This window comes from Amia ocellicauda, chromosome 20 (assembly GCF_036373705.1).
Source record: "Amia ocellicauda isolate fAmiCal2 chromosome 20, fAmiCal2.hap1, whole genome shotgun sequence".
NCBI classification, from domain to species: Eukaryota; Metazoa; Chordata; class Actinopteri; order Amiiformes; family Amiidae; genus Amia; species Amia ocellicauda.
The window spans coordinates 16,094,134-16,109,720 of NC_089869.1; positions in this window are offsets into that span (position 1 = coordinate 16,094,134).

Genomic DNA, 15,587 nt, shown 5'->3' on the forward strand with positions numbered 1-15,587 from the left:
CTGGTGCTCTATTTCATATCAGTTGGACCACATATTGCACCTGTACAACATGTGCATTTGATGTGAGTGCTGTGCCCCAGGTTTGGGTGTGAAAGGGTAGGCAGGGAAAGAGATCCAGTATAGGGACAAAGAGAAACCCAATTAACCTCAGAAAGCAGCCACGACAGCTTCTAATATAATTAGACAACGCCTTTGTTGTGCTACAGAAAAACATAAGACTCGAAGAATTCTGGTGTGAATTAAAATGTTGTCTATTATTCAGTGATAGAAAATATAAATAACACCAAACTTAACTTGACTTTCTGTATTTCCCAGTTAATATAAAACATACCTACTGCTATGCCTTTAGCAGGTGCAGATAATGTTTAGATACCATTCAATTACATTAAAGGGTTTAAAGATGTCTGGACATATCAAATTAGTTCAGCTCATGTAAAATGCCGGTAATATGGTGGAAAACACTGTTAAGTACATCAAATGTATCTTCAGGCCTTGTGAAGGTCACACCTGGCATAATATATAGTGTAGACAGTGATGGCTCAAGGTCATGTCAGTTTCCCCTACATAATGCATGAATCCTGTAACTCTTACAGACTCCAATCATCTAACCTGAACCTTGGGATAAAAATTTTACTAAGTAAATCAGTGAACATGCTGGCATTTCTATTAACCTCCAATGTGCGACTGACAGAAAATGAATAATGATAAATAATAACACGTGGTTATAAATCACTTTTACTACTTGAGGTGAGGGGGAAAATGTTCTGGATACCACCATCTGTTAGCAGTTATAGCTAATTTTTTTGCATGAAAATTAAACAGTGTTGTATTTGATAGTGTATGCATAATAGCAAAAATACTGGGAAGCATTATAATTCAGTGCCTACAGGAGTCTTGTAAGACTGCTGGTGTAATTAATCTACCATTTACTGGTACAAAATAATTTTGTTTAAATAAAGTATTTTAAATGACTCCTTTAACATAATTCCTCTCCCTGTCCTGAAGGGATGGTACCAACACATGAATAACAAGTAGCAAGGGTGCCATAACCATGTTGCTCTTCCCATGGCAACAGCACTTGATTCGCATTAATGAGAGGAATGGCTCAAATTTTCACGTCTATCCAGGAGACCAGAGTATCCCAATTGAGAGTGCTCAGCAATTGCTCCATAATAACAGCCACTCTGAACTGTTTTTAACATCTTTCTATGTGTTTATTTATTTATATGTATGTATGTGTGTGTGCATTATAGTGAAGTTCTCGTCCCTGACAAAAATACAGCAGTTTACTTTTTGTTGCATGACAGCAGCAGACTCAGAGTTAAAAAAGAAAAAAAAAGAAAGAAAAGTGTCAGTCATGCACAGAAGACCGCAGACTCGAAGGCTGAAAATTGTAGTACAGTGTAATCTTTTTGAGGCTGACATTGTGACCCTCTAACAAAATGTAGCTTGAGGTTTGAGGGCCTGTTTCCTCAGGATGGAAGCTTGTGTAGAAAGCAGGTGGGATGAAAACTACGAGTTTCCATCTCTCAGAAGTGGTCAGAGGGTGACAATGATTAAACCAGTAAATTGACAGTGTTTTTGAATATATTTTTTTCTGCAGACTAAAGACACTTTTGTTCTTTTTTCACTTTGTTTTTAATTATATTTAAATCTGTATCTTTAAACACTGATTACTTGAGGCAGTAAAATGTGTACACATAAATACACACATTTTAAAACATTATATATAGATCATTAAATATGTATTCATATTCAAATACACATTCATGACTTTACATTTCAAATTGTTACCTAATTTATCACATAAAACATTACCCTTTACCCTTTAATAATTTAATTGACAGTTGTAATTAAATCATCATATAGTTTTCATATTGTTCTGTAAAATTATCCTCAGACTACCAACAGTTTACACGCTTAATATTTTGACTCAAGTCACTTTGTAATCAATTTGATCATAGTCAAATCTAGCAAAAACACTCTTACCAATTTACTGCTGGTGTTGTATTTTAAAATATAAATAACTAAACAACAAACAGGGAAGATTAGCACATTCACATTTCTGGATTTTGTTGTATTACAATAGTGCTGTGTTTATCCCTTTGAGATTTTTTTTCTTCTTCTATTGATGGAGTTACATTAAGTGTATACCCTTAGATCACATTGTTCTTTGCTTAACATTTGATTAGCCTGGGGCTTTGATTTTGTATGCTTGACTTTAAAATCAAACAGCCAAGGAGAAGAAAAAAAAAATGCTGGAAACAATGACATTTATTCACATTATCAGCAGGCAGAAGAGAAAGAGTCTTGGAGCGAGTCTTGTGCTGGGCGGCTGACTGAGGGAGAGGTGCCCTCTAGAGGTTGTGGTTCCTCGTCATGAGAACCGTCACAATGCGTCCGTGCTTTGATAACGTCCAGTTGCAGAAGATATACAGCAATTAGTGTCAGCACAGTTTCGGGCTAAGATTTTAAACTGACAAGCATTCGGTGACTTGGCTATTAGACTATTGTTAGTACTTAAATGAGGCCCTGGTATTCTTATCTGCCCTTTTACTTACTGTATAGGAAATGTGTGGTCAAAATGAACCAGGATGCTCATATATTTCAGTCAGTTTTCTTTTTCTTTAGGTGATTTTGTACTAGATTATACTGTCCCCTGGTGTGGAGATAAGAAAAATGTATTGGCATTAATGAACACATCTGCTCTTTTAGCAGAAAGATTAATTCATACACGGGGATGTGCAGTTGCTGTTTGCACCCAGATGTTGACATTTACATCGTGTCACTGTGTGATTGAAGGGCCCACTAAAATACAGTGCCGAAAAACCTGAAGTGAATTATCTGAATGTGTACAGTCAGTGGGTCATCAAGTGGAGCTACCAATGAAGAAACCAGAAGCCTTTACAGCTCCAAAGTCCCTGCTGTCACACCCGATCATCTGATGAACATTCACTGTCAATATTAATTTTATACCAATGTATTTGCAGGGCATCCTCTTTGTTGTGCAGTTCAGCATATTAAATCACATTTCTCTGCTGCATTCTCCTACTGTGTATGGGAAACAGTGCAGTAAAAACTGTTGTTTGGGAAAAAAAAAATTGAGATGTAAAAAAACACAGAGCTGTTACCAGGGACTGCTGTTATGTTAATGCATCAGCCCCCTGCTATTCAATGTTTTGCTTCTGAAATTGCACGAGCTCAGAAGAGCCTCATTTAGTGAAGAGAACTCTCAAGGAGGGGCTGCATAAAATTGATGTCGGAAAAATAATAATTTATTTCACCTAAATTGTTTATGGAAGCAGTTCTACCTAAATCTTTATTCATTTATTTTGTCTGTTATTGTTTCTTTTAGTTTTTAAAAAAAATATATATAAATATAATATTTGGACAATTAACAACACAATTTGACAGTCTTAAGGTCTCAGCAATTTGGCTCACACACAAGGTAGTATTAATAATGGTTTTAGGAATACTATTATTTGGTCTGAATCACTACAGACAAAAGATGAATATGTATGCATAAGCTGAATTATATCTGTAAATTATATTTTCACACCAAGATGCAATTAATTGCCTAGTGGAGCAATATATATGCGCCGCACACACGTCCTACACATTTTCATTACAAATTGCATTTTCTGTTTGAATTGTGCCTCCTCTGTACCAAAGTGATGTAATTCCCAGTAGGTTTTTAAAGATCAAGTCTGGAGGCTAATATATACTGAGACAGCGCTTGATTGACCATTGCCAACTCATGTTTACGCAGAACTGAGATAATTTCTTTTGACTTCTTGTTGAAGTAATCACGAAGCGTGATTCATTGGGCATACTCCTAATAGCTCAATGGAATAGCTTATAGATGTACATCATCAAGATAGCAAAGCTTGCTGACAATTGTAAGTAGAACAATAAAGGATGGAATTATATTGCTGTTACATTATTATTTCATTGGATGCATCTAATATGATAAAAAAAAAACTAAATAATGGTCACAGAGTGCTGGAAGAGAGTTGATAAAGTTTTTTTTTTTTTTTACTGCTTTTACTTCTAGATGCACTGTAGTATCTAACTGTCAACTAATGTAAAGTACATATGGCCCTTGGCACAAAAGATAATACTAAAGCTTACCCCTTTGTGTTCTAAAAGCATGCAACATCTGTGTAAACACATGGCTTTTTCCAGTAATATAGGCAATATTCTTATAGCCTTAAGATAGATGTCTAAGGCAATATACCTTGCCTTCGGGGCATTCTTAAGTGGCATTAGTATCTTTGCTTAAACCCAGCTATGCAAGCACTAGAACTATTGCTGCTGGGTCTATAACTGAACTGACAATAAATTGTGTATATACAGGCAGGCACCAAGGTTCAGTTCAACATTCAAGTCACAATCCAAATGTTTTAATGTATTATGTATGTATTAATTTATTTTAATAATCCGCTGATTTATATATTAACTCTAAAAAAACAAACCCATAATAGATACAAACTGTTTTAAGAGGGCATATGCATAATAACAACAAGCTTCATTTTGCATAGTGCTTTTCATAAAACTATTTTATTTCAGAACACTGTACTGCCAAAATTATAATCACTGAGTAAAATTCAGTATACACTCAGAATATGCCATGTTATCACACTCTCATATATATATATATATATATATATATATATATATATTAGTATCAAAGGGGAGCAAATTACTTAAAATTATGTCTTTGGATTCATTTCCCCATCACAGAATGAAAGGTTGAAGTGGTGCAATATAGTCTTTCACAAATCATACACATAATTAATAAATACTGAACTGAACCGACATCTGAACTAACTTTCCCTGAACTGACTCTTTAAATAGCCTCAGCAGTAGCAGCAACTGGGATTCCCAAGAATTAAATCACATTCACTTCCATATGTCATTGACTGCCTGTCACATAAGATCTTAATACATTCTGTTTAGAGAATCTCTGATAAATCAACATTGCATAGGCATATTGCATGAAGGTTGTATAAATATGTATTATTAAACACTGCAATGGTCTAGATTCCAGGGCATTTCTCTTACCCACAGATTCAAAGTACTACTTTTACTATGCTTTGATATTAAATGGAGAGAATATCAATCCAATAGACCGTCACTGTATTCCTGAAATAACATTTAATTTATAAAGTCCTACATTCTATCAGACAGAACCAAGCATTACTCAGACACTGGCCAGTAAGGTGTCTGCTGTAGGCAAAAGGATTTAATTTGACTAAACAATGCGTAAGCTGTGTTTGTAAAAAAAAAAAAAAAAAAAAAAAAAAAAGTATTTCTAACTGTATTACATAAATGTAATCATATAATTGTATAAAATGCTCACAAGCTATATCTATTGAAATCATGCTTTGTGTTTAACCTGGCCAGAGAGCAACAAGAAACAGAAAGTGCCAAATAACATGTTTCTTGTGCAATTAATTCTATGGGATGCACCGTGACTAGGATACAAATGACTGGCTCAGCGATGAAAAGGAGCATTTACCAAATGAAAAAGTGTAGTATTTGTCAACGTAGATTACTAAACCATCAGCAGTAAAATGAAAATATATATTTTGCTAAAGTAATGGTTACAATATTGGTCAGTGCATGAAATGTGGATGCCTTGAAATAAGTAGCCTTTTGTGTCAAATGTGCCATAGAAAATCTATATCACATGTGGGCAAATTAGATGACAATAAATAATTGATTGTTCATACCATAGAAATGCCAAAGCAATAAAATGCATACATGAAACTCTTTGCATTAGAGAGCAAAATGTAGTGCAAAAAATCCCCTTACAAGGCCTTTAGACACAAACAAGGCTAGCAGCAAAAGAAAGTGGTGGAACGGAAAACATCTGCTAAAGGGTTTGCTGAAGCATTTTTTGTAAAGCACATAGAAAATGAATTAAACTAATGACAATAACATTTTATTATGTTTAAATTATGAAGCACCGTGTTATGACTTTTCCATAATTGATAACACACTACTTGTTATTCAAATATTTTAAATGTATGTTTGGACTATGAAGGGATTTGATACATTTAGGTTTTCTAGATTAAACTATACATAAGTATACTCTTACAAATAACTATATATAATTACACATAAAGTGAAGTAAAGGGTGAAATGTCAACTATTAACTCAAGTTTTCATTGTTGCTGTTTGCCAGTTTATCTTTTTTATGGAAACAATCGTTTATAGGCTAAATAACGTGAAGAACCTTTTTATATATTTTTTTAAAAATCTAAAATGTTAAAGAAAGCCAAAAGTAATGTAATTGTGGTTGCTTTTCTTTTCGTGTTTTTAAATCAGCATCTATAGTTTTTGAAATGACGAAAGTGCGTTTTCAATGTAAAAGGTAAAAAGCCCCGCCTCTAAAATGGATACACTTGCGTATACACACCAGTGACCGTGTGGGAAAGAGTGTATCCAACATGTGTCCAGATTCATTACAAAGTTACCATAAACTTTTAAAAATATGTTTATTAGAGAACCTGACACATCCACCAATTGTAATACTTGTAAAACATTTTTTAAATCCACTGTAACAAGAAGTCGTGCACCAAAACGCGCTCGTTTTTAAGATATAAACAAATCAGTATTGCAATGTATATTATTACACTTTTTGGTTTATAACCATTAAATCCATGTAGTTTAACTTTAAAAATGCATACATTAGTTAATTATTGTGACGTCAATATTGCCCTGTTGGAATACGAACCTGGATTTATGGATGACAAACAACTATCAAAACTTCACAGGACCAGAAAATGGCAGCACTGCCTCCCCCTGATGGTAAGTACAGAAACGCTTATTTCCAAAATTCATCGCTATTTGATCGATACATGTAGCTATAAATGTATTTTCTCTGAAAACTTCCATTCATTCAAATGTTACGAATATGTGAGTCGTCTGTATTGATATTATTGGGTGAAAGTGCTTGGCTACATACTCGTTTTTATCTAGATCATTGTGTTTTCTGTTAGGAATGACTATCAAACTGATATTAAACTGAAGTGAACAGGAATGATGATAATATTAATAATAATAATAATAATCCACAAAACGGTTGGTTTTTATGTTGTGGAAATGAATGTGACAGTTTGTAATTTAGTTCTTTAAAACTTTATAATTGTATTTATTTAAGTGTGTATATTTATAATCCGAAAAACTGTTGACTTCATTTTATTTCGTTTTTCCTTCTTCGCCACTCTGTCAGGTGAATAGTAAATCAAGATTAGTGAAGGCTATACTATTTTATTAACAGCCACTAATTAACCAGTTCCTCAAAGGAGGCCCTTAATGCTCTTTAATTCCAGTATTGGATAGCATGGATTTCGTACCCATTACACAGACCACCAGCAGGGACTTCAAGCCTGGTACCGGCTTAGCATTGTCAGTCACCAGCTGAGCACCCAGGGATGCGGTGCCACTTACACAAGTGTACGAGTCAGTGCATATGCCTGGTAAAATGTATCTGATTGCTCTCTATGGCAAGTGCTTTATACAGGGCAGGGAATGCGAATTAAACAATTCCCCACGGCTTCTTGTAAATAGTATTCATGATTTTGTCTAATTACCTTACCTAACTACTTATTTGCCCCTTTAGAAGTGGAATGTTACCTTTCATGATGATTTCATTGGTGGTGGTTATGGTTTTACAGTTGAAATACATAGGCTAAGTGTTTATGTTGTTTCTGAATAGTTCTAACCTAGTATTGATCATATGAAATGCACAGCTTGTTATGTGGTGATGGGTGTGGTACTTGTGTCAAATGGTCCAAATAACCCGGAGTGGGATCATCTTTCCATAATTGTGTGACTGTGACTTAAATTGATTTAAATTCACTAATACTTTGTATTTAATGTTATAACTACAATGCTGTTAGGCTGGCACTTTTCACTGAATAAAACTTAAATAAGTATCCAAAGGTTTATTTATTCCTAAATGGGTATTATCAAGAGAAAATACTAGATTTTCTTCTTTTTTTCTTTTTTTGGCAGTGTAATTCACATATGGCAATGTATTTAGAAATAATTAATGCCTGCAGAATAAAGTGCTGTATTTCCTTCTGAGCTCCTTACCTAGCATGATAAATATTGCCCACCAGTTTTATAGAATACATACACAGCTCTCTGGTGATTTGTAAAGGTTTTATTTATACGCGCACCACAAGAGCTATTGTGGCTACACAGCAACATTATTCTGTCAGAGCAGGGAAGGTAATGTCCCCTTGAAGAAAAAATCCTCAAACAAATTACAAGTAGCATCAAATAAAAGAGAAAATAACGAAACCTTGTGTGCCTTTGTTGTTGTACTTTAATTCTGTTAATCGCCCAAGGTAAAGATTAGCTGCTCTTGTCAATTTAATTCAGCTTCAAATGAAGCAACAAGGTCATTTTTTTCTCCACGAACAGGATTGAGTTGTCATGTACTTCTAATAGGCAGCGCAGGGAATCATTAGTCCACCTCAGCTCCCTGACTGATGGGCATTTCACTCCAATCATCTGACCGTGCACCAGCGGCCCAGTACTATTGACACCGTGTCAGAGCTGAGAGAAGATGGCTTAATCAGCTGAGACACTCTCAGCATTGATTTGACAAGCTGCCGTAATGACCTTCTTGTTTTTGTAAAGGATCACTGTTTATCCGGGATGGCATTGATGCACTAAGTGCACTGCATTGTCATGGAAACTATTATCACCACGATTCTGCGGCTCTCATATGCTCTTGAGTATGATGTTTATGTGACACAGGGTACATATTGAAACAGTGAAGAGTCCAGACCATAACAATGACAACCAGTTTGCCTTTTCCTCATCTTTTTCAATTGAATGGATTCAAGACATGACATCGCTTATATTTGGAAAGATATATCTTGTATTTGTGAATACATATTTAGCTTTACAATTGTTTAGTTTCCTTACCATACAGTATCAGGTTTAAAAATAGGGAGTACTCCATAATAGAATCAGACCTTGAAAATTTAATGTATTTACCTTTTTTGAGCAGTGTTTTGGTATATTCTGTTCAACACAGATTTACCACAAAATATTTGTTGAAATGGAAACCTGCAAACAGACACTCCTTACTGTCTACTACAGACACTAGAAATGATAGATTCCATTGTTCAGGTGATGGATTGATTCTTGGAATTAAATATTTGGAACTGTTAAAGCTTCATTTATCTCAATGACAATTCACCTGGAAAATTATGTTTGATTTCACTTTTTATTGATTCATCAAATGACCCATAATGACTGTTCAAAATAGCCTCTGCTCTCAGAATCCGTGTAGAAATAGCGGAATGTATTCACAATACAAATCCTTTTTTATTTAGAAACATGCACCAATTTTGCTTCATGCATCTTATGTGTACTGGTGACAGCTTCATCAGGCAATTTAGAAGCACGGCAGCAGGGTACTATTTAAATTACAAGACCTTGCTTTGTTTGTGTTAAGCCTTTACCCATAAAGAACATATATTTTGCTTGTTTTATAGCTCCAGGCATTTGTTTCTATAAGGTATTCTTACATGTTTATTTGTTGAACGCGGGGCATGGAGGTGCTGTCAAGCGGATCAGTGTAATCAGCAGACCCTCTGGTTTGTAGTGTATAATGTAGGTGTCAGACAGTAAATATTATTGGCATACTGACAGTCTCCAGCAGTGACTTAGTGTGTAAAATCGTTAATAAGCTACATGATGGGATACTGCATCCCAAGGTGAGAATGTGGAAACTGTTTTCATCAACAATTATCCAAAGGACAGAATGAAGTGTCCCCTGTCAGATGATTTGCAGGGCGATGGTGAAGTGCCTTGTTTCAGCAGAGGAGGAAGGTACTTCACAACGCTGCTGGTGAGCACAAGGCAAGCTATGGAAAGGTCAAACACTATACAAAGCTGTTGTTTATGGACGGTTATCATCGAAGAGTCTCCTTGGGTATATAATAGAGTAGTGCTCACTGGAGGAATCCTGAAGATGAGACTGATTTAGAGTGGAGTTTAAGTTAATATATTTGTGTTTACTAACAACGTCTGTGTCTCAAAGCTCATCACATTTCTGAATTGCTCTTTTGCTGTATGAAAGCATTAACTAAGCTACTGCAGGAATAAGGTGTGATAGCACTACTCACTACTCGTGGCATATTGGGTAGAAATCCAGTAGAATGAAATCTTTCCCTAGCTCAGCGGGATGACCGTCTTGTAAATCCCCTTCAGTATAATCTTCTTGGCCTTACTTTTCTAGCTTCATTTTAACTGGAACAAATGGGATAACAGACCAGTCAACCAGTCCATATAATAATTCTTCCCAGGTAAAACATGATCTTAAGTCACAGACTTTTTTATGTAATTGATTTACGAATAGATTTGCCTTATTTTGTGTCTAATTAGTTGTGCTATATATGTAATTTGAATCTTGCACTGTTTCGTCTTGTCCTAATTACTAAATAAGTGCAGATGTGTTCATACTAAAGTTAAAATAATAATAATCAGTTGGAAGTTGTTGAATTAACCATTACAAACCATGTTGGGCATAATGGGCCTTTGAAATAGTTTCCCTTTAGGATGATTCTGCCAAGCTGATAGAATATATGATCAAGAATGTGTTGTTTACTACGTGTTGTCTTTTTATGATTGCTTATCTATGCTTTGCACTCGGCACATTTCCCCTTGTTTTTTTTTCATTTTTTTTTATTGAAGTCTTAATAGCTTTAGAAAAATCCCACAAAAGTAGCTTTAGCCTTTTTTCTATTGAGAGCCCAGGAAGGAATAGGTTTTGCATGGTTTCTTTCGGTAAACACACTGCCAAGTTAAATGGCTGATCAATCAGTTTCACTGGAATCGATCTGAATCAGTTCTGCCTGCATGCACACACCAGGAGCCACTTTATTGTAAATCAATCATTTTGAAAACATCTCACAAAGGGGCCAGTCCTCACTAACAAGCCATCAATTTTAACTGTCTATGTACCACCCCTATCAGTCTACAAATCAGCAGTGCAACTAACATCTGTTCAATTTCTACATTCCTTATTTTTAACTTAGCTTGTTGGGATCTAATCTTGCTTTCACTGTGCAGTGGGAGATGTCTTCACCATGCCATTTCAAACTGGCTTTATTTTCACATTTTAAGGATGGTGTGAAGGCTGAGGCCTAACACCACAAAGGTCTTGGAGCTTTTCTTATTTTCTAGTCTCTACAACTTGTGTGTGTGATAGTACATTGATCTCACAATGGAGAATTCTCAGGAGGAAACAGGAAGCCGTTAGTCTCAGAAATGACCTATTTCCTGACATGAGGGAATATGATGCAAAAGAATTTCACACAAACATGAACTATACCTGACTGATAGATTGTCTGAACATAAAACGATGTAGTTTACTCCAATGGAACAAATAAGACTTTTCATGTAATTAGATGTCTTCTTGGACATGTCTGCTCTTCCTCTCAAATTGCATAATTTTAGGCCAAAAATATCAAAATAATGGAGCAAATAATATACTTCTATCACAGGTGAAAACCTTTAAATCATCATTAGTTTACATTAATGCTGAGTTCCAAAACACAGCATTGCATTGTTAGTAAGGCTTGAAAATGTTACTTTTTTATTCTATTCACTATCCTAAATACAAAACAAAATTGGGCTTTCTATACATTACAATTGTAGTACTGTTTTCCTTGTCCCTGAGGTATTATTGCTTTCCGGTAAAAGGAAACAACATTACATGTAATCTATTTCAACATTTAGCTTAGTTATTTACTTCGCATTTTTCAATATATATTGTTGTTTACCTAAAATAATTAAATCCAAATATGCAAGTGTTGCTAATTATTGTTATGATTTGGCTATATATGAACATGTTTTAGCTTTGGAGAGTCATAGTCTGACAGCTGATGAAACTGATGCTTAATATGATGAAACTGAAGTGTGTGCATGTGTGAATGAACAAACCAATAAAGAGATACAAATTTGATAGCTTTACAGCTTGGAAGGCAGTTAATTTGCAACTTTCTCATTTATCATTTTAATTTTGCTGTCACTGTTGTTCCTCTGATTTGACTGGTTAGTTTTACTGGGGCATTTGTGTAACATTAACTTCCATAGAATATGCCACGATCTAGCTGATTTGTCACTAACAGAAATTCGATGTTTAAATATTTTAGAGAATGTATTTGTTGATTTGCCTCTTGTTTTGTAGTGTTTTTATTTTGTTTTAGGAAAACAAACATTGTTTATCTGGACAGGTGAGATTTTCTGCGTTTATTGTAAAACCCAGGTTTACTGCTCCTTCAAATTCTTCTTGTTTGGTGCTGAAATCCTTTTAAGAATTATTTTAGACCAGTGAAGTTATAAACTCAAGCACCCACAATACTAATAATAATCCAAATGAAAAAAGAAACAAACACTCACATATATTGCTGGAAGCCCCAAGACTCATGTAAGTATGCACCATCTCAAAGCAGCCGAGGAAACAAATCATTCAAAAGCGGTGTAAGGAAGCAAATAGGTTCAAACACCACTTATTAAATATTTAACAAATAAAACAACAAAGATGTTTAAGCTGTTGTGAAAGTGAAGCCTCAAAATCATAATGACTGAATATCAACTCACATTGTGGGAAATCTCTTACTTAGCACTGAACAATTACACCACAGTGAGGTAAATTTACCTGAAAACATGTCATGACTTAAAACACTGCTTTCTTATATGAGGGTTGGAATTCCTTTGTCAAAAAAGAAAAGAAAAGTAACACTTTCTACTACAGCACTCCAAGATGTAACAAATAAAATATTCTGAGGAGCACTGAAGGATGCAGACTACATTTTGACAGGCACATACATCTAAAACCAATTTGAAAAGAATTGTTTTCTTCACTCTCAGATGTGTTTTCAGTCCCATTTAAAAATTCCCCTTATCTGATTACTGTAGTTATTATAGAAACATGACAGAATTATTATAAGCGGCATAGCCTGTTCAGTTGCTATGGCTAATATTGCTATTCTGATGCTTTTAAGGGTGGAAAGTTGTCTGGGCAGAGGCTAATATGTCTTTACAGGTTATACATCCCTGTGGATCTATTGATTGACATCAAAATTGGTTTTCTCTGATTGACAACAAGACAGGCTTAAGTGATGGGTGAGTAATAACATGTCAGTAGACCTAAATCAAGACTAATGTGTCTGTGATGATAAAGTCCTACTGATATGTGGATTGGTAGTTTTCATGGGACAGACAGGCCATTGACCTTTCCATCTTCAAGTTACCTCTTATATTTGGTAATTTAATAGAAGTTACAGTAGAACGAGAGAGACTAGAGAATCTAGGAGCAAAGATGAAACACATGTTTTTTTACTACCTGCGTTTCATGACACATCTGTCTAAGTTTTAATATTAATCAGTTAAACGCCCAGTTTGCCTTTTTATCCCAAGGTATGTTTGGAAACGTTCAATATGGATGCCCTTTTCATTGTCACAATTAGATACTGACAAAACACAGACACGTACATTTTCTTTAAATCTTATGACTAAGTTCAACCAAGATCAATGTAATTAGACATACAATAATCTAAGTTGGGGCACCTAATCTGCTTACAAAAGAAAATGTTATCATATTCCCTTTTTTTTCCATAGTACATCTTCAGAAATGTACCTTGCAGGCAGCCTTCTTCCATCCTGACCTTTTACTATTCAAAGCATTAAGTGGAAGCTGAAAACATGAGGATGTTAAAGTCAATTCGTATAAATACCTGATTGGGTCCTTGTTTTACCTCTTGACTTTAAAGAGCTAGTTTTTCTACTTTCTCCAAAATAAAAATGCTTTACTTTTCGTTTGAACACACTTATTTCCATTTTTTTTTTGCAGTTGGTGATAGTAAACAGGTGGATGTAAAAGGAGTTGGTAGTAATTGCAAAGATTGTTGTTTACTTACTTTAACTTGTTGTTTTGTGAGTGGACATTTATATTCTTTAATAATTTGAAGCTAGTAAGCAGCATAGTGCAGTGTTTTTAATCAAATTTCTGACACACAGTATAAAGGTGTTTTAACTTGTTTTGTTTTCACAGTCCTTTCTTTTGAAGTGTGATCTGTATATTTGTCTACCAGTACTTGCTAGGAAATCTATTCTTTCTATAACATATTGACATTTGTCTGATAGTATATATAGGCCTGTATTGGAGAATTAGCTGCTGTTGTGAGGAGGTATTGGCCTCTCTTACTTGAACAAGGAGTATCAGGTGATTTAAGATCTGCAGCTTGCTCAGGGAGATATAACATTCATCCATTGTTAGAAAGCTCAGTACAAAGGTTAGTAACTCTGTAATGTACAAACAATATCTTGTCCATCACGTAGCTCTGTGAATGACAGGCCATCCTTGTAGATGTAAAATGACATTTAATTCCCCTGTTTGTCCCTCATAGTGCTGACATATCTGTATATTATGACATGTATGATGATACATTTTTGCATCTTTTAACCATGTCAAAACCTGAAGGCAGTTGTGGTTCTTAATACAAATGTCCACAATATATTAGTATAAAAGATAAATTGATATTTATTAAATTACGGACTAATTACAGTACATACATCAAAGTACAGTTTTAGATATTCCCAGGAGGACAGATCTTTGCCTGCCTTTAGTTCCAATTAAAATTCAAAGATGAAGTCCAAGGTGTTAAAAGCCTCCATGACTAACATTTACTACACCTGTCCAACTTACCTCTTCGGCACCTTATGTCATTCTTTACGAGCCCCTCCACAATGCGTGTATGTATTCAAGTTAACGGCATAACTGTATTCCTCAAACTTTCAATTATTAAAGAAGGATGAGTACATAAAGGATATGATGCTACAACCTCATCTAAAACAATCCCAATAAAAACTGTTTAGCATCTGGCTTTAAAATCATGTCTTGTATTGCTTAGGGCTATTTTAATGTTTAATTTAACTTTTTCTTTCTTGTGTTTCAGTACAATACATGACCATAAATTATTCTAGAAAAGAAGAAATATATTTTAGTTTATCATTTCTATTTCATGTCCATATGGCAGGAAATATATATTCAAAAGTTTTCAAAATCACCTCGGACACAGTCCCATCATGCATAAAGATACCAGTAATGTAAAGTGTTCATTTCCCATAAAGAGACACACTGTACAGTACATACAAATATGCAGCTCGTTTTACTTTTTAGATAATTTGAATGTATTTTAAACATTAGAGAGAACCAGATTTACATAGTGTTTATCTTTATTTTATATCTTTAAAAATGTGACACATAACTTGCACCTGCCTTTGTTCACCTGCCAAAGAAGACAGATGAAAACTGTTTTCTAAATAAAAACTAAATTATTTGTTGTGTACTGGGCATAAGTGAAATGTGTATCACATTGTTTGACATTTACATAGTTCTACCCTTGTATGTTAGGAATGGTAATTCAAATGCCTGTTTTATATTCAATTGATATAAATGACTATTAATTACCAATTACATAATTTGATGAAATTGCTCTACACTGTGTATGCTAATAGGCTTAATTCCATTAGCTCATTATAAAAAGCAA